This window comes from Triturus cristatus, chromosome 5_1, assembly GCF_964204655.1.
Source record: "Triturus cristatus chromosome 5_1, aTriCri1.1, whole genome shotgun sequence".
Taxonomy (NCBI): Eukaryota; Metazoa; Chordata; class Amphibia; order Caudata; family Salamandridae; genus Triturus; species Triturus cristatus.
In genome coordinates, this window is record NC_140587.1 from 671,619,625 (window position 1) to 671,644,372 (window position 24,748).

Sequence of the window (24,748 nt, forward strand, 5' to 3'; positions counted from 1 at the left end):
TATGAGTTTTTTAGCAGCTAGGGAGGGTCCTGTAATGAAATGTAGCATTTTTCAATATGGTCCTCTGGGGGGAGAGAGCACTTCTGTGGCATCTAGAGGTAACGGCAGGGCGGGTAATACTAGCAAGCACGTTGATGCCCCGTCTCCAGTAACACAGGAGGGTGTAAGCAGCATGGGAATCAGCATAGCTACGAGAAGAGAAGGGGCTCGACTCGGGGATGGGGGGTTGCACATGGTTGATCCACCACTTGGGGCAGTTAGTTGTAGTAGGACACATAAGAATTTTAAAGCATGGGAGGTAAACAGTAACATCAAAATTCTCTCATGGAATTTGGCAGGGATCAAGAATAAATTATTATGTCCAGATTGGGGTCTGTTTGTAGAAAAACATGATATTTGAGAGGTTTTACCACTTTTAACATACCAGCCACAACGAGGGGTAGGGGCAGACCATCCGGGGGGCTAAGAATCTGGGTGGGCACGCACCTGGGTGTTAAAGCAGAGCAGCTGCCAACAAATTCCCATGATATACAATGTGTCCTCTTATCCCTCCCAGCTAACAAACAAATTGCCCTAATTAATATCTACTCAAGGCCAATGCAGAGTGGGCAAGAGTCTAGAGTCATTGAACAATTGAGAGACTACATACTGACTCTTGACCCAGAGAACATTCTGATAATAGGGGGCGATTTTAATTGCCAGTTTGAGCCCCTTAGTAATGTGAGCCTAGATGATTCAGATAGTGAGAATCAGTACTGGAACATCCCGGAACCCCTGATCCCACCCGTTAAGAGCGTGGACGCCGCTGGTCCTCCAAATAAATTCATTTATTTTTTCTTTTTCCCTGAGGGCTTGTAATGGGAGATTCAAATCAGATAGACCTGGCTTACCAACATTTAACAGAGAAGGGCAAACCTCGACCATAGACTACATTATGGTGGAATCCAGATTTTGGGATAGGGTCCTGGATTTTCAGATTTACCAGCGGAAAGACAGTGACCACAATGCTCTGGTTATGACACTTAAGCCAGGGAGTTGGGGCCTGTCCAACTACTCAGTAGTGCCCACTCTAGTTCAACAACCTCTCCTGCTACATAACAACAGGCGGAGAGTAAAATGGCCCTACATACTGGGTTCCCCAAATAAGTTAGCACACATATACCAGCAGGCTGTGCCGTATCTTAGTGAAATGGCTGGGGTTGGGCCATTGGGCACTCAAGTAGGGCTGGACGCTAGGCCGGTAGAAATACACAATCATCTGACTTCCAAGATGCTTGGGGTGTTCTATCCGGAAGTAAGCATTAAAGAAAAACCGGTCCTATCTCATCCCTGGTACAATGCCTCCTGCCGCAAAATGAAAAGAGATTTATTAGAAGCTTTAAAGGCCAAGGACAAGCCGAGGATAAAGGAACTTCGGTTGCAGTACAAGCAGGTTGTTCAATCTGAGAAGAATGTCTGGGAAGCAAATAAATGGGAAGATCTGAGAACTGCTCTCCAGTATAAGGATTTTAAATCCTTCTGGGCAATAGTCAGTGATGGTGGGAGGGATGGTGGATTAGCGATAGTAGCAAATATAGCACCAGCAGTATGGGAAGCCCATTTTGGAACCCTGTATGCACATTCGAGCACTGACGATTTAGCACCTTCAACTTTTGGCCCCCTCCATGAGTATCGATTGGGGGGGTACAGGAGATTACTATCGTTGAAGTTGAATCTGCTATCGCCAAGCTATTACCTAACAAAGCGCCCGGTCTTGATAAGCTTCCAGGGGACCTATTTCGGTCAGAACCAAAAATATGGGCCCCTTATCTCTGTGTCTTGTTTAATTCCATCTTAATGGGAATGGATCCGCCAGATTCCTGGCGAGACGCAGAGATAGTTCCTATTCACAAGAAAGGCTGCCCCCTACTACCGTCCAACTACAGGCCCATTAGCCTGATAGATATCACCCAGAAGCTGATGGGACAAATAATCCTGGATAGAGTCCAGGCCTGGGTTGAGGAAAATAAGATCTTGAGTACTCTTCAGGCCGGCTTTAGGACGAGCACGTCAACTATTGACCAGATCTTCAGACTTCAGGTCCTGTATTGGAAAACAGTGAGTGTGGAGGGTGGCAGCCTCTACCTCATTTTTGTTGACCTGAGGTCTGCATTTGATCTGGTCCCTAGGGGAAAATTGTGGAGGGTACTTTTAGATCTTGGCATCCCAATATACCTCCTGGATGTGTTAATAAGGCTCCACACAGAAACCTATGCCCAAGTCAGATGCGGGAAGCATGGAGAATTGTCTGCTCGTTTCCCGGTAAAAAAGGGGGGTGCGCCAGGGGTGCGTCCTGGCCCCTACCCTTTTTAGTTTATACATAAGTGGGCTTATAGATCATTTATTAGGTATAAAGGATATTGATGCCCCAAGGTTAGTTACAGGCCGGGTACCCGCATTGATGTTCGCGGACGACACTTTGTTGTTGTCCAAGACATCAATGGGTATCCAACGTACCTTGGATGGCTTCGCCGATTTCTGTGCACTAAGAGGCCTGGAGATAAATCTATCTAAAACTAAATTTATGATTTTTAACCCACCCAGGCAGACCCGCCCAAATCCAGTATTGGATGGCATACCTTTGGAACGAGTAAAAACCTTTGAGTATTTGGGCATCATCCTTGTGGAACATTTGGAATGGGATGCCCAAGTAGCAAAGGCTGCTTTAAAGTTGACACAAACGGTGGGTGGGATTTCGAAAATGCACAGAGTATCTGTGTACAAGCCTGCTGCTCCAGTTATAGAAATGTATAAAGTACAGGCTAGAGCGGCTTCTATGTACAGGGCGGAGCTTTGAGGGCATTTTAGGCCCACAAGTCTCATAAGGGTGGAGCACTCATTTATGAGGAATCTGTTGGGATTGCCAGTTAGCACTCCGTTTGTACCTCTTCGGCTGGACCTAGGGTTTTTCCCTATTGAGGAGGAAGTGGCCTGGCCACTTACCTACTGGAGAAGAATATGGTCAGTTCCTGAACTAGCTCCCTTTAGAAGTGAGTTCAGGGATGTGTGGGCTGGAATTAGAACCAGGAAAATCCATATTGAGGAACTCTGTAATAGGATTGGCTTACCCGAGTTATGGGGAACACCAGAAGTAGTGTGCCCGGCAATATCTAGGGCCGATTTGGTATACCACTATAGGCACCACAATCTATTGTCTCTTCACGTGTGCTCTACAGTTGGTAGACGGACATCTCAGTTCCTCCAAGTAAAAGAGGATTACAAAAAGGAGGATTTCCTTGACCTGATTAATTCAGCTTCGGCAAGGAAACTGTACATGCAATTTAGGATGGGTAGTCTGCCGCTCATGTTTTTTACCAGTAAATGGGACTTAAATAAAAATACTGAGTGCCCAGCGTGCAAATACCATCTTGAAAATGAGATCCACGTCCTGTTTTTTTGTCCCAAATATCAGACTGTACGCAATCGTTGGGTGAAACCTATCTGTAGGAACCTTGGCTTCAGAGAATGTTATAAGGCGATGAGAGTATTAAAATATGGTACGCACCCTCCTATCGTTTTCGCTGTCTCCCGCTTTTTAAACGGGATGTGACTTAAACGCAGGAATTTTTTAATGAAATAAATTGTTGACTTACATATTTATAGGAAATTTAATGTATACCTCCGATAACCACCTTCAACGGTTTAATTTGATTTTAATATGTGCCGGTTTTAAATTTGTAATGTAGGTGTATATATATGATTGTGATTGATTTTGATTTGGTGCATGTTATTTATTCTCTGTAACATAGTGTTTGTGATTTTTAGGTGATGCTGCACTGGTGATGTGTTTGTGCTCAGTTGCGGCTGAGGTGGTGTTGTGTTGATGCTGTGGTGGGGCTGTGCTGGTGCTGAGTTGGTGATGAGTTGGTGCTGCACTGATGCGGAGGTAGGGCTGTGTTGAGGGGGTGGTGTTGATTAGTGCTTAGGTAATGCTGTGCTGGTGGTTAGGTGGTGCAGGGTGATGCTGTGGTAGCACTGAGTGATGCTGTGCTGGCGCTGTTCCAATGCTAAGGTGGTGGTGCTGCACTGATGCTGAGGTAGTGCAGTGGAGCTGCAGTGGTGCAGAGGTGGTGTTGAGGTAGTGTTTTGGTGCTGAGGTGATCCGCGCTGGAGCTGAGGTCTGAGGTGGTGCTGCACTTGGACTGAGTGATGCTGAGGTTGGTGTTGTGGGAGTGCAGTTGCATGCGGTGTTAGAGAAGGGAGATGGTATTACTTATGTCTAAAACTGTAATTTTATATATGCAGATTACATTTGGTTTATCCATAAAGTATAAGCATTTTGGCAGTAGGAACAGCGGTGCTTAACGCGATAGGAACCGCAGATTGGTAAAGTTAAACATGGCGCTTACCGACGTATATTGGAAAAGCCGCCCTAGCGCTGGTTAAGCTCCTGTCTTGACTGACTTTAACTCCCATTGACTCCCTTTGACTCGCACTGGCTCCCATTGAACCTGTGGGGGGTTTGGCTCTGCAGGTGAGTGTGCTGTGAGTGGGAGCAACATTAAAGGACAGCGTTTGTATGTTGGTGTTATGTCGTTTTGATTTTGCCTAGGAGCCGCTAAAGCATCGCGTTCTCAAAGCGGCAGGAAACACTAAACATTTATGCAAGGCGGCTGAAGCCACAAACAAGTATTCTCAGCGGCAGGCGCCGCCAAAACATCTCCCCAACGCGGCGGACGCCGCACATCAAGAAAATCAAATGGCAGAAGCCGTAAAGCAACCCGGACCCTCCTTAAGCTCGGAAAGCAGCTTTTGTGAAGCAACAGAAGCCGCTGGTCTTTACCCATACACCAACTGTTAGTGCAGTTGTGAGATCTTAATTTGTTGGTTTTCTTCAGGTGCATGGCAGGCAGCACTGCCTCCCATTGTGAGGATAGTTCTTGTTTTCCAGCTTTTATTTGGGTGTCCTGGTTGTACTCTGGTACTCTGGAGCAAACACCAACAAGAGTTGCTATACTTTGGTTCAGTACTTCCTCTTTCCTTTCTGCACTAACACCCCTTCCATGAAGAACCATAAAGCCGTATAGGGTGCCGCTCGTAGGAGCTGACTTGTGTTTGCCACCTTTGGGACCCAACGTTCAGGAACCAGTGCAGCAGTTTCCGTCTTCAGCTGCCTCATTACTCCTCGCTTTGCGGGTGCCACTTGTAGGAGCTGACTTGTGTTTGCCGTTCCTCCTCACGGCATCCTCATCCCGGAACGCGAAGCCAAGGGCGGGCCCGTCTGAGCCCGTCCGAGCATCACCTAAATATCACCAAAACTTCCCTCAGCACCACCTCAGCATCACTCAGCACCACCCAGCATCAGTCAGCACCACCCCAGCATCACTCAACACCACCTCAGTATCAACCAGCACCACCTCAGCATCACACAACACCTCAATGTCACTCAGCACCACATCAGTATCACTCAGCACCAACAAGCACCACCTTCCACAAGCACACCACCACCTCAGTATCAAACAGTATCAAACAGTACCAATTCAGCACCAGTACAGCACCAGCCCAGCATCAGCATAGCAGCAATGCAGTACCAACTCACCACACCACGGCATTAGCACACCACCAACTCAGAACCAGCGCAGCTCCACCTCAGCAGCAAAAATCCCTAATCCCTAATGCAGCACCATTTCAGCATTAACACCGCACCACATCAAACCCAGTGCAGCATCACCTCAGCACCAGCACCAGTGCAACACATTACTAAGCACCACTTAAAAACAAACACAGCACCAACAAAATATCACTCAGTACCACCTCAGCATCACTCAGCACCACCTAAGTATCATTCACTACCACCACAGCATCGCCACAGCATCACTAAGCAGCACTTCTGCATCACTCAGCACCACCTAAGCACCAGCACAGCACCACCCAAGCACCTTATCACCACATAACAATATTAGCATCAACACAGTAACACCTCCTTATCAGTGCATCACCACACCAGTGCAGCAACAAGTCACCATCAGCACAGCACTACCTCATATGCACTGCAGCAACACCCCATTATCAACACAGCACAATCTCAGCATTAGCACAGCACCACCTCCACATCAGTGCACCACTACCAGTGCAACACCAGCTCAGCCCCACACCAGCAGCAATTCAGAACCAATGCAGCACCACTTCAGCATCAATACAGCAACACCTCAACACAGAACCAAAACAACATCACTCTGCACCACATAAGCACCAGTTCAGCTACACAAGGCCGGCATAACTCATCACCACAACATCACTCAGCACCACCTCAGCTTCACTCAGTGCCACCTATGTATCAATCAGCATCACATAAGCATCACCTCGGAACCAGCATACCACCACTTCAGCATCACCTCAATATCATTCCGGATCACCTGAGCATCACCTCCGCCACTAGTGACAATCACTTCAGTTTGGCATAAAAATTTGACATCTATTAATTCTTCACAAATAACTCTCCACTACTCCTATCTAATTAAAATACAATTTCACAACATCCACCCTCCCGTTGTTTATATCCCACACCTAACAATAAAAACTATAACAAAAATGAATTACAAGCAAGGAAAAATTGAAAGCATTGCATAAACAAATAAACTAGAACACATTTTTTGCATTAATTTTGGTTTTTAGTACAATACTTCTGTTGTATATAATGTTTTTTCGGTTACATATAAGGTGACAGAAATAGTTATAACACTTTTTTATTATAACTTATAAAATTTCAACATGCTGCACAACATTCACAATGCTCTACAACACATATTAAAAACATTAACAAAGCCAGTAGCTCTGTCTAAACACTTATAACGCCCCAAAGGCGAGACCTATTGGCTATGCCAATGCTTGTTTGCCTTGCGACCTCTGCTCCCTGGTCCTGTGGTCGTAAGTCTCCCTTTTTCCTTTTCTTTTTTCTTTGGCTTTGCCCTTTTATCTGTGTTGTGGGATGCTGCTATTCTGGCTGCAGGCCTCCCCTTCCTTGGCCTCTGTCTTCCACCTGCTTCTGCAGGTGAGGGGGGTTTCGCTGTCCTGGGCCTCTTCACGGGCCATTCCCCCAGCTCCCCCAACACATGCTGATTCACCCAGTTCCACCACCGGCTCGATACCAGCCGGTGCACTCTCTCTAGTAGCACCTCCAAATTGTCATCTATTTCTGTGCCCCTGCCCGCCCAGCCGGACGCCTTTTTAAGAGGAGCAGGGACTCTTTCCTGCGCGCTGTCTTCTTGGTCTGAAAATTGGGGGGGCCATTTTCTTTTCCTGTGGCTCCCTAACCGGCATTCTTTTCTCTTTTTCTAATCAGTCATGTGCCCCGTGCCGGAACGCCCCTTTCGGCGGTCCTGCCATCAGTTCCCCCTGATGCTGGCTGCCCTCGCACCGTGTCTTCCAGTGTATCCGACATGTCCGGAATACGCCTGTTGCTCACGTGCCACAGACTTCTGCAGGTGCCTATTCGCCTCCCAGGCTGCCCTCCGCTCTTGTTTGGATGGGTTGGGTGCTTTGCCGCGTGTGCAGGGTTATCACAGCACTGCGGTTTGCCAAAGTCAGTACCTCCCCTCTTCGCTGCCCCCCACGACACCGTCACTTCCCTTTACCGCACTCCGTCCTTGGGCAGCCCGACTTGGGTTTCCTCAGGGTGGTCATGGTTCCAAGAATGGATTCGGCAGCCACTGAGTACAATGTTCCTCTCAGTGAATCCGCCGTACAGCCAAGAGGTTCCTGAGTTCAGCAACGAGTGGTCCCATCGACAAGGTTCCAACCATGAGAAGTCCCTTGCCTCCTTCCGTTATCCTGGCTTCACCTCGGGTGCTTCACTCTAATTGGGGGGTTCAAACCTCGCCGACCAATAGCCAGCCTGCTTTTTCCCAGGCTCCCAGCTCCTTTTGCAGACTTTTGCCTCGCGTTCCAAAAGTCCCCGCCCCCAGGAGGCGTTCCTCGCTGGCCCTCCGAGCTCAGGCTTTGCCTTCCGGGCCCGTGCCATTTTTCGCTTCTACAGCATCTGGTCAGTCTTTTCATAGGCAAAAGGGATCTAAGTAGGGCAGCAGTTTCGGGAAGATGCCGATGAACGAAGGCAAGAGGTAGGATATGCATAGTGCGGAGGGACGTTGGGGTCGAACAGCCGAGCTACTTACTATAACGGAGAAGGAGGGGCAGGAATGCCGGGCCCCGGGGGAAGCAGAGTCGCAGACTAGTCTTCCCCCGGGGTCATTCGCGCAGGGGTAGGACCAGGTAGGGTCAAGGGGTGGAGTTAGGGGGTGGGTATAAGAGCACAGGGGAGGAAGGCGACTTCCTCTTCCTGCGCTCGGCACCATCGGGAGGGATTAGCAAAGGCCACCCGCCCACCCTGCAGTTGGGTTGGGGTTTAGGGTTGGCTAAAGCGTGCCAGTTTAGGACAGGCTGCGAGGGCTGGCGGTACTTTGGAGGGGTGGGGGGAGTCATTAGCGGGCACACCCATCCCTCGGGGGGGAAGAGTGAACGAGGTGGGGGTAATGGAGGCATGAGTGAAATGGCCGATGAGAGCGGGGAGGATGCAAGGAGGTTTGTGGAATGGTGAGGAACGGAAGGGGCATGGAGTGGTACAAAGGGGAGTGTGGAGTGGGTGAAAGGAGTGAAGGGTTATAGAGTGTTGTGGGGAAGTTGTTATTCAGGTAATGTTTGGTTATTGTTTATTGTTGTGCAGCCTGGTCCTAATAAATGGCCTTTTAAGCTTAAGACACGGTGTGGTCTGTTTATTGCGCGAGTAGTGTGCGAGGCCAGGAAGAACACGAGAAGGCAAGGCATGAGTTTCGGTAGCAGAGTCTATAAATGCTACAATGCATGTAGAGAAATGGCTGGATTTAATATATCTGGCAATCTCGTTGCCTTCTTGTTCAATTTATATGCCCTACTGAAATATCAAAGACATGCTCTACATAGATGCTGGCGGTCTTGCTTGCCAGATTTTCAAGGACGCCAGAATTCTTCTCAGGCCACATCTGATCTCCATTTTATGAAAACTGTTCAGATGCCTTGCCCACCAAACGCACGCACATTCACACATTGAAAACGTTCCTTAAATTCATATTTCATATTTAAAATTGGCTTTTCAGTGCTTTTTAATGTTCAAACGTGACGTATTCCCACAATCCGTGTAATATTTTCCAGGCGACACATTTTTCGATTCTTTGGAGATTTTAGGGAGCGTTTCCTGGTTCCTTGTCTGTGAATGGCATCCCGAACATTCCGAGCGATTAACGTAAACATCCCTTTTATGGCTGGAATTCTAGTAGCCTCTGCGAAAACTCTACTGGTTCTCAGCTTTGGAATTTTATGTTTTGGTGTTTATTTTGCGCACGTTCATACAATTCAAAACTGATCTCTTTTATTCATATTGCAGGTGTCTAACTCAAACCAAGTGTTCATAGCCACTGTTCGGGAGACCGAATGCAAACACGCATCTCAAGCAACGACAATTAGATCGCCTGAATAAATAAAACAAAAAGTACATAAAGCTATTGGTGTTTTGGACCGTCTGAAAGCCAAACTGTGCACCAACAATGTTTTTATGTAATTTTTTTTTGTATTGAAGCGAATGAATACAGTGGTGGGTCTAGAAGTTAATTTTAGGGGATTGGGGGACAGACATTGTGCCACTGTTAAAACTGGTGGGGGCTCTTTCAAAGGGGAAATTGTAAAGTAGATAGATAGATAGATAGATAGATAGATAGATAGATAGATAGATAGATAGATAGATAGATGGATGGATGGATGGATGGATGGATGGATGGATGGATGGATGGATGGATGGATGGATGGATGGATGGATGGATGGATGGATGGATGGATGGATGGATGGATGGATGGATGGATGGATGGATGGATGGATGGATGGATGGATGGATGGATGGATGGATAGATAGATAGATAGATAGATAGATAGATAGATAGATAGATAGATAGATAGATTACCTAGTGGCAGTCACCAGTAGTTCGGACAGTGCCTCGAAACTTAATGTGTCCCAGTAATGTCCCCTTGCCACAAAGTGTGTAAAGCTGCAGAAAGCGGTGCAATTTGCATTGAAAAAGGCACATTTGCAGCGTAAAATATCTTTTCGACTAGAAGGTAAACACCAATGCATTGTTTTGCATCACTTTGTGATGGTGCAAGGCCTTAATATTATGGCTCAATATTAAGCTCCATTTCTATTGACTATTTAAATTTTTCCATGAGTCTTTAAAATTCCTGTCTTTTGACTCAAGCAAAGATATTTACGCATTATGGGGCAGATTTACAAGACCCTTGAGCCACTTTTGTGTCACTTTTATCATTGGAAATGTGACGCAAAAGTGGCGCAAGGAGCTTGTAAATCTGCCCCCATGATTTTACAGTTTATCTTACAAAGTACTAATGTACTCTTCAAAGAGGTCAATTTTTATGTTATTTGACCCAGTATGTGAACTGAAGGCTGTATTTGCTGCTAAAATATTTGTTGTTCTCAGTTTTGCTGAGTGGTACTATGATCAACATATTTTACATTCTCAGACCTCCCAGCCCTCCCTCACATTTGTTTCCTTAGATAACATTCTGACATATATTCGAACCTGGAACAGGGCATGAAAACGAGTTGGTTTGAGCATAAAAATCAAGCACCCACTCTAAAATAAACTTCATTTTTAGGTCTCGCCTAGGCAGCGCTTGCGCTGTCTCGTTGAGACATGCAGTATATACTTTAGTGAGTGGAAGACCGCCTCTTTTTAAATAGTTGTTTTCATTTGTTGTCCAGTGTGCCTTTCAAACCTTCTGTAGTTGGTATTGGTTAATAGTGTTTTAAGTCCCTCCTTTTGGGCTCTTAGCCACGCCTATGGCTATTGGCCCCTTTACTTGTATTAGGGGCGTTGTTTTGGTTTTTGGACTTTTTTATTTGAAGCACGTGATGCTGGAGTGCCTCCCAGGCACAGACACATTTTCTTCATGTCTCGCCCCCTGCCCTCCCGTTCGCGCTTTCTACAACTGCTGCTCATGCAAAGCGCCGCTCCCTCCCCTGCTCTCCCGTTCGCGCCTTCTACAAATGGGCCGCCCCCTCCCCCGCTCTCCTATTCATGCCTTCTACAAATGCGCCGCCCCCTCCCCCGCTCTCCCGTTCGTACCTTCTACAAATGCGCCGCCCCCTCCCCCGCTCTCCCGTTCGTGCCTTCTACAAATGCGCCGCCCCCTCCCCCGCTCTCCCGTTCATGCCTCCTACAAATGCGCCGCCCCCTCCCCCGCTCTCCTGTTCATGCCTTCTACAAAAGCGTCGCCCCATGCTACTATTGTAGGGAAACTTGCTGAAAAATCATGAAAGGGTAGTTGGAATTTGTTTCTACTGCATCGTTTACCGATTTTATCGAGGTGCAATAGCATATAAATAGTACTTCATGCCCCAATTAGGATGTCCTGGGGTATATCTAGTCAGAGATCTCACATTGTTTCCTTCAAAATACCATTCTAAGATGGCCGCTGTATTCGCTCAGTACCGGTTTCCTTTTCCGCGGCGGCACACGCATAACACAACAATGCATTGGGGGGGCCAGCGCTCTCCGATGGCGCAGCGGGCCCAGCCAATCAAGGATGGCCTGAACAGATGCCGCCAAGCTCAGTTTCTTGCAGTTGACTGGCTGCAAGGAGAGTCTGGGAGGAAGCCGCAAAAGGACTGAGAGCTGGGGCTTCACGCGCGGGAGAGGGGGCTCGGAGCGAGGCGCACTCCTACATTTACTGACAAGGCAACGTGCCGCCGCTGCCTAGAGATAACAGGTGCTCTAACGCCGGCCTACCATGGTGGACCGCAGCCTCCACACCACCAGTTGAGTGCAAAGCGGGGTGAGTGCTCCCTGCTGTTGACAATAGGGGTTGTGTTTGCGCGTTACACTGGAGCAGCTGGATGTCTCCATTGCTGGGGTCCGGAGGTTGTGCAGGGAAGGAGATTGGTTCTGAATGTGTTATGAGTCGGGACTTATGTGTACTTGCTAGACTGTGGAATATTGGCAGGGCGCAGGCCCTCTGTAGATATGCGCTGCCTGTATATGAATGGATAGTTTAAAGTGATTGTTCTTGGTGGCAGCAGATGTTTGGTGCACTGTTGCCGTGTCCTGTGACATCAGGGGGAGGTGGCGTTGTACGCTTTGTGGGGAGCCCTCCAGAAGCAGTTCTTTAGAGGAGCATTTGCTACATAGGTGGAGTGCCATGGCAAGGCAATAGAGAATTTGCATGGAGCAGTGATTCAAGGGTGTAGGTCGGTGTACCCTTCCTGTCATATGCAAAAGGTATGATTATAGCGCGTGGTGCAACCTTTTCGGAGGTGAACTTGCATGTTAAGGCTGATAGCCAGTGTTGCAAAAATACTGAGCTCCGATCATTGGAGTTGGCTTTGCCTGTCTCAGTTTTAGGAGAGCCCTGCAAGCTGAACCTCCTGGACAGCTGCTCTTGACCCCAAATGTCCCACAACCTTACTCCGAGTGACGGGCAGTATCCCGGCGCAGGTTCCCAGTGGTGCACGGGGCAGGTGATTCCGAGGGTGGCCGCTCCTACTTGCTTGTCTGTGGGTGTACGTAGCAAGAGTTGCGGTGCCAGGCGGGGCGCGGGTATGTGTGAGGGGGAGGAGGTAACATGGCTGCCCGATCTGATTGTTTTTGTTTCGATGACCGGGGCCGCCCTGCAGAGCGGATTACATGTAAATGATCTGTCTTTGCTGCCGGGGTCTCCCTAGGGTCCGGGCTGTGATCGCTCTTCGATGGCGACATTGTTTGGCTCCAAAGTCGTCACCAGTGTTCACTCTGCACAGTCCCAACTCCTAATCTCCAATCCTAGCTCCCCAATTCACAATCTTTGCGATGCAGTCATTGAGTCAAGCCAGACCATACCTGGCGTGTCACGCAGTTTGGTGCTTACTTTCCCTCCATGTTAAAAAACAGTAGATGTTTCAGCCCCAGGCTAATGTGCTGCATAGCTAAATACATATAAGGTCCCAAAGGCGAGACCGATGCATTGCAAATGCTTGTTTTCCTTTGGTTTTCTCCTTGCACTTTAGGTAAGCACTCCTCCTACCATGCATATAACACTGTATTAGACGGTTTAGGGTGATGCAATACTACTTTGAAAACACCGAGGAAGAAAAAGAAAAGAATAGTTTAATTCAAGACACTGGAGATAAAAAAACATGTGTACAACTTTACATGCAAGAAATCATATTAGGGCCTTAGTTGACGAAAAGGATTTTGTGAATCATCATAAAAATAACTTTATATCAACTCTAAGAGACTTAATTGTACATCTTAGCACATTTGATTACGAACACAATAAAGATATAAAATAAATAAAACATGAACATGATAAAAATACTGGATTCAATATATACAATAAAAAGTTATAAAAATCATAGTTGAGTGAGACTGTGATAAATCTTGTATAGCATCCCTTGGTCTTGAAGGATCTAAGCCCAGGGGGTGACAAGTTCAAGCGATTTCAAAGTTCAGTTCAAATGCATCAGTCATATATATGGAAAAATAGTTGAAGTAGTGTTGGCCCAACAACCTTTGTCTAATGTATCACATTGCGCGAAGGAAGTTGGAAACAGAATATATGATACTGCACCTAGTATCTGACTTGCAGATTCTCAAAGTCCAGTGGCGGTTCTCAAAATGGAAGAGTTGTCAAAGAGGGACAATCCAGCGTGAGGTCTGACTTGCGTAGGCAGGGTGGGAGAACAAAACGTTTTCTTCATTTTTGGCACACAGGCAGCTTACAGGGCATAGTTTGTTGGGCGTGTCGTCACTTTTGTTCCATGTGCTAGTGTAGGCTACCAGTGACAGGATCCCCAGCCTGAACTTGATCATCAGGGATCTCGCCGGTGGAGCAGTCACATAGTCCATGTATTCTTCCAGGCGCAAATCGCACTTAGCAGATAAAAAAAGAGTTAGACAAACTACTAGAGGGTACAGCCGAAATTGATGCAAAAGACAGTGTTCCAAATAGTTAGACGTAACAGATTCCCAGGCATTTTTAGGAATGGTGCAAGGATTCAGCCAATATTCCATCAGACCAAGCTTAAACAGCCAGGGTTTTATATGCATATCCAGGGAACTGTAAGTGGGACTTTTGTGTAGGTTGCTCATCGTTTTCCCAAAGAAAATAACCATTTGAATAAAAAATTACTGAAAGTAAGTATAAAAAATAGAAATGAGTGACAATGTTTTCATATGTAATTTTATTGCCCCAGTGGCCAATCAACAAAAGTAAAACAGCTTTATGACCAGCAGACCTCTGCTTTTTAACGGTGACATACAGTTGGTTGGTTGACCCTAAAAATGTGATTCCTAGATCTATAACCCAGTTGTATGTTGTAATGATTTCTTATTTTTTTTATTTGGTATAGATAAAGCATCAATGCATAAGATAAAATCTAATGAGTGAGAAATTAGGTATGATTGAAAACTCAGCATTCTTCAACTGTACCAAAGAATCCGAGTTTGGGAATAGTGGTTATATGTACAACTCAGAGTTTGAGTATTATGCAATTCCCAAGGCATATTGCAAAATGTGTTCTTTCTTGCAAACAGACTTGCGTTTGGAAGCCAAAGATGGAGAAAAATGCACTATATAATAAACAAATCCATTACTCTTTTGAATTCCCACACAATTAATGGTAGAAACAACACCCCTCCTTTCTGGGTGGGTCTATCACCAACGACAGGAAAGCTCTCAAAATGCAACAGGGAAACATCAAGATTTTTCTTTAGAATTTCAGTTTTTGTGGGTATGTTGCTAGGTGCGATATTTAGGCTCAGGATTGGCTGGCAAAAAGAGAAATATTGCAATCCACGCATAGACATCCTGATTATAGGGTGGTGAGATTTACATGGATTTCGGCATTTCCCACCAGAATGCCATGTGTTGGACTACACCTTCTGGGCAAAGTCATCCTCAAATGTTTGCCTTGCCGCCCTGTGCTCTGAACCTGTTTTTGTTGGTTTTTAAGATTCTGTGCAGATTACCACTGCTAGCCAGTGCCAAAGAGTTTGTGCTCTCTCGTTTAAACATGGCGAACTTGCCCATTGGCACATTAAGTTCCTACCAAAGTGGAACTACCTGTACCTAGTTGCTGTAAATCAAATTCTACTAAGGGGTATGCAGCACTGATTATTCTGCCCATTTAATTAGCCCTTTAAACATGTCTCAGACCTGCCATTGCTGTCTGTGTGTGCAGTTTTGTCCTGGCAAAATAAACCTTTCACCAGGCCTACACATTCCTTTAAATGCATGTAAGTCAACCAAAAGTAGGCCCAATACAGGCTAGAGGGCAGGATGCAGTGTATTTAAAATGTTGGATATGTACTTTAATAATGTTCATGTCCTGGAAGTGAAAAAAACTGTTAAGTTCATTTTTTCACTACTGCAACTCTCACCTCTCCCATAGTGTAGCATTGGATTACCTTATAACATTTAATAAGTGAAAACTTTCAATTGAGAGCAGGTAGAAATGCCAAGTTTGTTGTCTACAGAATTGTAATTTAAAAAGCTCTTCAAAAGTAAAGTCCGAGTTTAAGTCACAATTCTGGGAATGCTACTTTTAGAAACTTTGCATTTTCTTGTACTGACCATTTGGTGCCTGCAGCCTGTATCCTGGGTCACATAATGTGTAGCTGGTAGTTGAATATTTTGTATTATTCCCAGACAGTGAGGCAAAGGGGGAATATCTCTGACTTAATAATAATAATAATCATAACTCGGTATTTGTAAAGCGTGAACTAATCAACCCTAAGGGTCTCAAGGCGCTGGGGACAGTCAGGAAGATTACGCTAGCTATTGCCCAGAGTTAAATGGTTGATGGGCTGAGCTTCCGCTGGTGCCAGGGATTGAACCGTGAGCCCGTGCTCTGGAGTCAGCCACCCTGGCCACTGCTCTGGGCAGAGCTGTCACCTACCACACTTGCACTTCACAAAGACTCTGCCTCAGAACACTTACAAAGGGTTTCACACTAGTCTTTTGTGGCACCAGACAAACTAGGGCCAGGGCAGGGTGGCAGACAATTCGAGACATCTCTCTAGGGGGAGGGTTCTAGAAGCATCTCCCACTTCAAAGTGGGTAACATGTATAAATAGTGAACCCTTAGACCCATCTTTTCAGTACACTTCTGGGCCTGAGGATGACTCAGAAGAAGGGCTGTTGTGCTCCTGCAAGAATGACTGTCCTCCTGCCCTGCAACTCTGCTGTCCTGCTGCCTGAGTGAGAAGGACTGGATCTGCATCTTGAACCCAGGACAACTAGAATGGCTCCAAGGGCTAGTTGGCTTACCTGCTGATCAGAACCACAGGCACAGAAAATTCTCCAACCATCTTGACCCCTACGCCTTGACTCTGCCTGCTGTGAGTCCTAATCTCAATTTCCAGTCCTGGACCCTCGAAAGTGGGGCTAACACTGCTCTGTCAGCCACGCTGTGGTTTCTACTACAACTGGTACAGCATGACATACACCCGGCACAGCTCTTCACTACTTTCAACAGAACCGAAGCAGCTCGATGCAGGCTTGATGCAAGTGTGGATTGCAGTTCATCGGAACCACCGCTGCAAGATGCATCCTTAACGCGGACCTCGCATTGCTCCTTGGGCCCTCCACTGCGCGGCACAATGCTCCGCAGTCAAGAAATAAAGTACATTTCTCAGCTGGACTAACATGTTCCCTGTATCTGGCCCATGCTCCATCGTGCTCAGCCTGAACCTGTGACTTTATTCCAGTGCAGCACAACCAAATATCCACACTTGACACTTTGTGCTTCTAATCACTGTTTATACATAAACCTTTAAATCTGCATTTCTACAGTTCTACTAATTGTTTTTTTGTTGTTCAGGGGCAAATAATGTAATACGTTTTGCTATATTTTCTAAATTTGTGTGGGATTTTCCTTGTGTTGAGTTTTCACTTTATTGCTATTTCTGTGCTGAAAAAATACTTTGCAAGTTGCCTCTAAGTTACCTCGGACTGTCTTTGTGCCAAGCTACCAGGGGGTTAAGCACAGATTCATTTGGGATCTAATTGTGCTTTACCCTGACAAGAATTGTGGTTGCTGCTTGAGTAGGGCTCCACCCCCCTCAACCAGTACCAACATTTCCTATATCCTTCAAACATCAAACCTAGGCTATAATAGCATATTCCTCACATTTCCGAAAGGGATAGTTTCAAAATTTTGGGAAATTGATCAAAGTCCTATCACCCAGCATTCACATCCTTCTCCTGATAAAAACAGTACCCCACTTGAGTGGTTGGCCTATCACCCCAACAGGAACATGCAAAGAGGTGACATTAAGATTTTTCCATAGCATTTCAATGTGTCTGAGGACATGGCTACCTACGATATTTGGAATCAGGGCTAGCGGCACCCAGAAAAAAACCCCTAGACATTTATGAAAAGTAGACATCTGGAGTGTAGTGTGGTGTGGCATATGTGGATCCCTACACTTTGTTTGTGCCAAAAATGCCCTGTAAACATCAAACTATATGTAAAATAAAATATTTTGCTCATATTCCTGATAGGGGATGTTTTGATATCTGCAGTGATCAACCAAAGTCTTACCTTCAAATACTCCCCCATGTCTCCTGATAAAAACAATACACCTTGTATGGGAGAGTCTATCACCCAAGATAGGAAAAGCTCAAAATGCAACATGGAGACACCTAAAGGCATATTATCAAGGACGGCGTTAAAAATTATCGCCGGTTTGGCGGCAGAAAACTGCAGCTAAAGCGGCGATAATGGGCATGATAGTAGGCCCTTGAGAATTCCAATAGAAGCCCATGTTCTGGTGTGAACATGGGGTTCTATTGGAATTCTCCAGGGCATATCATCAAGCCCATTATCGCCGGTTTAGCGGCAGTTTTCTGCCGCTAAAGCAGCGATAGTTTTAACGCCGTCCTTGATAAAATGTCCACAAGATTTTCCATAAATCCAAACACAATACTGGGTGACGGACCTGTTGAATAGCAGCTCACTCTTCTCACTGCTGTCTTATAGCCAATGGTATTCGTGTACAATTCTCCAGCACCTGTCACCCTTTGGTGCTACTGGCCACAGATTCGCTCAACAAATTTAACAAAAGGTGGTGCACCGAACAAAGCACATTTCAGTCCATTTATATGTTCTTTAATTTCATCCATTATTCTTATATCCACATAAGATCTTAAAAGCAGCCAACGTGTTTCGTTCCTTTAAGGCACAAGCCTTTAGAACTGCTTCAGGGCATTAAGCGCAGAATGCACAAATATCGTTGTATCCGTAATCAATAGAGGACTTTTGATAATCCTTCAGTAATATAGTGACATTTTCAATAATCCAAATCATTCAACCTTATAACATGAGTGTACAACTGAACCGTCTTGGTTTAAATCAATTGAGGATGTGCTTCTGGTAGCAAAAGAAGTTCCGAGTAGTAAAGTGTTCCGCCTTGATACGCGGCTCTCGACTTTCTATCCATCCTCCCTGGAAAGAATCCACACCAACATTTTCCGTCCGAATTTCAATCTTTCTAGTGATGTGGGTAGCTGTGGTATTTGGTCCAGAACCAGCCAGTGCTCAGGAGATCCTACCAACCCCAGACATTTCTAACAATTGTACACATGGGAGACTCCAAAGTGGTGTTGCTTACGAGGATCCAATCCATTCTTCCTACTCAGAATACCCTTAAAACATGAAACTTTGGCTAAAATAACACATTTCCCTTACATTTCTAGGAGAAAAAGGTCCAGAATCTGCAGGAATTGACCAAAGTCCTACCACCTGCCATTCCAATAATTCTCCTGATAAAAATGGGACCCACTTGTATCGTGGCCCTGTCGTACTGGAAAGGAAATGGCCAAAATGTTGGTCATGTGAAGTCAATGTATTGTCAATGTGGTCTTCACACGAATATAGATTTTGTAATTTCCTATCATAGGTGAGGTCCACAACATATGTGAGGTGATTGTCTTGGGCAAAATTTAGAAATGCAAGATGGTAAGACTTTTGCGTTTGGCTGAAAGTGCCTGAGATTTCTGCCATAATAATTGGTAAAATGTGTTTTTTGACCGATAGGTTGACATTTGCAGGCTATTCTGGTTAAGAAAATGTGTTTGGATTCATAAAAGCCACAGACCCATGGATTCCCCTGGTCTCTAGTTGTCAAAAATTCCTAGGGTTGGTAGGATTCCCTGGGTGCCGGTCGACTCAAGGATCCGTATTCTACAGCCATCACCCATGGAAAGAGAGAAGTAATGGACTGGCTATGTGCTTAGTTTCGACTTCCACACAGCATTCTTGGTCAGAAAAGCTGCTTGCCTCCGTGGAAGGCACCCAACCTGGATTCCAATGGGTCTCCAATTTTCCCTGGGTGTCGGCTGATCCAGAGTCAAATACTGAAACTGTTCCCTATTGCCAGTGAGAGGAAATTGAGATTTCTTTGGGCGTAGTTTCGACATAAGAGCCAGAAGAGAGGGGCAATTCCACATTCTACCTCACCTTGAAGGCCAAAATACTATCTGGTGCCTGGTGTGGGGCCTCTCTCTGACCAATGGGGCAGAAAGACTTCTCAGGGTACAGGATGGAAATGCGGCCAGGATGGACCGCCTCCACATCATTCTAAATTCATTTGAAGTCAAATACCCTATGTCTAGTGTGCTTTCTGTCACCCTGTGGAAGGCAGACTAAGTATGCCCCCAAATCTGCTCTCTAGAGAGGCATAACGCCTGTATGAGTATTAGGGGTAGGGGATTACCTGATGTCATTATAGGCCTGCTTGCTTTATAAAACAAAGGTAATTCCTGTTGCCTAGTGGGCTTTCTGCCCCCTGGTGTGGGCAGCCTAGGGGTAAATCCTGCCTAGTCTCCTTTTCCAGTGAGCAGAAAGAATGTAAAGACCCTTGGTAGGGAGGAGCAATTGGTCATGCCTTGGGGGCCCTCCCCCACCTCGATGCTAATGGTTGTAGTTGTGTGTGGATCCCTGCTCAGAGACTGTCCCCTTGCAGCAGTTACAGAGCAGGGATCTACTTGGATGGGTACCACAGCAAAGGGGGGAATCTTCCCTTTCCATTTCCAGTTTAGATCAGTACTTGGGAGACAGAGCTGTGCCCCAAGCACCTATGACACTGAAAGCAGATTCTCACCTTCCCTTGATTTTCAAGGTAGTGGTGACATCACACGCTCAAGCTTCAGCGAGTGAGACAAGTACTGGGAATGGGAGAACAGCCATTGGGTGCTAGAGGCCCCCATCAAGTGGCCCCTGGCAATCGACCCCCGGCAAGTGGTCCTCAGCAAGCGGCCCTCAGCAAGTGAACAGCGGACATTAGGCCCTCAGCTTTGGACTCACGCAACAGCCAGCTTTGCTGTTTCTTCCACCTTTGACGCCACCTTTGCCACCAGCCCCTGGCCCCTTCCCCCATGCGGGCCCAGTTGGAGTTGGGTCCGCAGAGACTGCCGATTTTGAGCCATAATTGAGCCGGAGTGAGCAACAGCAGAATTGGAGGTGGTTAAGTTACGAGCTGCTATACTCCCCACTTGGGGCAGACGCGGCTGGCATCAGGTTGGTGCGGGTTGCCCCATCGGAGGGACCGCATCCTGTTCTCACTGCTCACTGCTGCTGGTTACCCTTCTCAGTCTGGCTCGTACCACCCCAGGGTAGTACAACAATAACAATCAGGACTTCCTATACCCGAAACCAGTGTACCTGCCAAATGTCACGCCCCAATCACATGCAGCTCACACCCACAGCCAGAGCCCGAGCTTGCTTCTTTGAGGTGCTGAGCACAACCAGTGCAGCTGCTGGTTCAACTGGCAACAGTGTGTGGCACTAGGGCACCTGTGCTCTGTCTCTCCAGCAGCAGCTCGGAGTCGACCGGTGCCAGGCCTGTGCAGCCTGCTCTATATCCAAGGGCCCTTGCACAGACAGACTAGCTTCTGCCCACACATCGGCATCCAGGGCACCAGTTCTAAAAAAAGATTTTGGGGGCCTAACCTAGTCATTTACAAACGTACATAATTTATTGTACATGTAATATGCACGTGTTGATGTAAAGCGTTCTGACTCTGTGCATTGGAATGAGTAGGGCTGTACAAGAAAAAACAGTGGTACTTAAATTATTTTTAACGCCTCCTCAGGTGTAGTAACTAAGCTCTATATAAATGCAATTTGCTTTGTGTAAATACTGGGAAACACCAACACATCTGACATTCTTACAGTGCATGCATATCTCCTAAAAAGGAACTGAACAAAGTGAAAAAGTTGCCGCTCTTAAGTTTTTGTGAAGTGCAAACAAGGCGTGAGCCTTTGTTTCCCCTCCGCTCCATTTGCATCACGTGTGAGGCTCCTGACTGCTCCCTGCCAAGAGACTCAAACAAAAGGAGGTCTGATGACCTCTCAAATTCGGCCTTTGTTAAGAGACCAGCAGGAGTCTTAAATAAGAAAGCCCAGTCTCCGCCTGCAGGTTGTTGCTTGTTGAAGATGGAAAGCCGAAAACGTGCAGACGCTGCTGAAAGTGTCCCGGTGTTTGGAAATTACACCGGGACGAGTTCAGCACATTATTCAGTGGGGCCCAAATTCTTGGCAGTGTGGACGGCGTTCACCATGTGAAAATAGTAGGTGGACGCTGTCCACCCATGTGTACCCCCGACTCGTGCACTGTCTGCATCCTTGTGAACCTACAAGTTATCAAATCATAAACCTACATATCCAGTCTGGGGAACTACCTTTACAACGCAACTTTTACAACGCTATGCTATTACAACGCATTTGTTACAACGCAAAAGCTTTTACAACGCATGCTTTTACAACGCATGCTATTATATGGTAAGTACTTTTACAACGCATGTACCATTACAACGCATTCTTTAAAAATGCCTTTACAACGCATGCATTTACAACGCATGCATTTACAACGCATGATATTATATGGTAAGTACTTTTACAACGCATATACTATTACAACGCATTTTTTAAATTTGGAATGTTAACTTAAATAAATATATATCGTATATTTAAATGTTTTTTATAAAAATATAAATTTAAAACAAGTGAGTAGTTTTACAAAATATTAATACTTGAGTATTTTTCTAATATAAAAGAGTTTTTTTAAAGTTAATTTAATACTTGAGTATTTTTCAAAAAAGAAAGAGTATATTTTAATTTAAATTTAAAAATATAAGTGTGAGTAGTTTAACTAAATATTAATACTTGAGTATTTTTCTAATTTAAAAGAGTATTTTTAAGTTAAATTAATATTTGAGTATTTTTCAAAATAGAAAGAGTATATTTTATTATAAAATTAAAAATATAAGTGTGAGTAGTTTAACAAAATATTAGTACTTGAGTTTTTTTCAAATATAAAAGAGTATTAATATTTATAAAAAAAGAATTTTATTTTGAGGAATTATTAAATGAGTAATTTAATTTAAAATTAAATTTGTTTTTAAAATTTAAAAAAGGATTATTATTAAATATTAATACTAGAACAATTATTTAAAATTAATAACAGTTAATTAAAGAAAAAATTAGTATTAAGAAAGATTAATACTAGAGTATTTTTAAGTTACTTATATAAAGTTTAATGTTTGTCTAAAAAAAGGAAGAGTACTTTTGGAGTATTATTTTTTAAAATTAGAGAAATGAAAAAAAAATAAAAAAAAAATAATTAAAATTAAAAGAGTAATAAGAAATGAATTTAAGAAATAATAATACCTTAAGAAAAAATCCCAGGAAAAAAATAACTTACTTGAAAAAAAAATTCCCACGCTTTTGCATTGAAGTCTATGAGATAATTTGTCCTTCATTTATTTTGGCAGCTTCAGAAAATACAACCCGCGGAACAAGAAAAGAAGAATCAGAAAGAGAAGAAAGAGCAAGTTTTGAAGGAAAAAGACAATAGAGTCGAGGTTAGGAACACATTTAGTAAATTTACAATTAAAAAGTTACATTTTTAATGAATAAATTACAATTTAAAAAATAATGACAGTAAACAAATAATGTTTTCTAAATATATATTTATTGAAAAATCCATAAAAAATAAACCATATTTTTATTAAATTTTGCAGTGCATTTAACAATTTTTAGAAAATATATAAATATTTTATTAACATTTTTAAACATTTATTTACATATTAGTTAAATAAAGTAGTCCGTTAGAAATATTGATGCACGCGATGACGTAATGACGTGAGCGTCGACGTAATGCGCCATTTTGAAGAGCATCGGAGGAGGAAGCAGCAGGAAGCTGATCTGCGTCCAGGTAGGAAACATTTTCACTTTTAATTATAGATTAAACCTTTAATAGTGATACATATATAGTAAGGAAAGAATAAGGAGAGGTTGCGGGAAAACTAATTGATGTTTTAAATGTTTTTAAACATGTCCACAATAATGTCATTAATGTATGCCTATGTCGGGTCGCGAAAAGTTATTTTTGTAATTAAAAAATGTATGTAACTGTTTAAAAATTAAAAGTTACTGTTCACAAAGTTTATTTCTTTACTTCGGAACTAAAAAAAGTGATTTTGAACTTCATTTCTAAGTGAAAAAAAATAGCGTACTTGTAAATTTTGGGAGAAAAAGATGGAATAAAGATTGGTGATTATGCAGCAATGTGCATTTTGGATTATGGCTTGACATGTACAATTTAGATTGGTTTGAGTTTTGGTGATTTTTTAGGTCGGAAATAAAAAAGGAAGTTTTCTGTAATTATATTAATGGCGTACGGATGTAGAAAATTTAGTCATATACTATGGGAAAGTAAATTTGTTGACATTGGTAGCTGTGCTAGAAATGAAGATTTTGGAAAAAAAAAAATAACCCGACTTGTTTGTTTGAAAAAATTTTTAGTAAATACATTGTATGCCAATTGTAATTTGAAAAATGTATAAATTTGAAGCAAAGCAGGAAAGTAATAAAAAAAAAAATTTAGGAAGAAAGAATGTTAGAAAGATTTTCCAGGTAGTCTATAGCCACACACAACGAAAATTGTTGTACAATAGCCAATGGTCTCTCAGACATTTCCCTTGTTTTGACTGTTACTCGTGGGTTTAGACTACCTGCGAGTGTTTGGGCTATTCTCATTTCTTGAAAACTTTGCTCCTTCTTCAATGTTTCCAAAAAAGAGTAGAAGTTTGGATGAGGTTTGCCAATTGTGTGGTTGAAGGAGTTATGCCATCCCTCAATGGCATTGTTTGTTTTTGCTCCTCCCTCTAAACAACTCGTGTAGCAGTTCCACCACTCCACATGGAATCGTGGCTTCCTCCTGCGACCCGATCTGCTTAGGTGTCCAATCCATGTGTCCTCGAAATAATTTAGAATGGGTGCCAATTTTTCTTCGTTACTCGTGTAATAAACAGATTCTATAATTGCAGTGTAGTACTCGTCCACACTATCGGGAGCAACAAAACAAAGTGCAGTTAATTTTTTTAGTTCAAATTGCAGTTTGCTATCACGAGAATATTCTGCAACTAGGGATGTTTTTTGTAATTTACGCCAAAATGCCTGGGAAAAATGAAAAAAAATCCCTGAATTTGGGTATCCGTGTACGTTTTAGTGATCACATTGATCATGCTCAATTCAAAATCAATAATTATTTTCCGAGGACTTTGAGATGTTTTACTTTTAATCACTGATAAAAGTTCAGTGTATGTTGCAGAAGTCTTATCAGGTAGCAAACTGTATACTAAGGGAATTACACTATTGTTAATTTTGGCATGTATAGTGTAAATTTG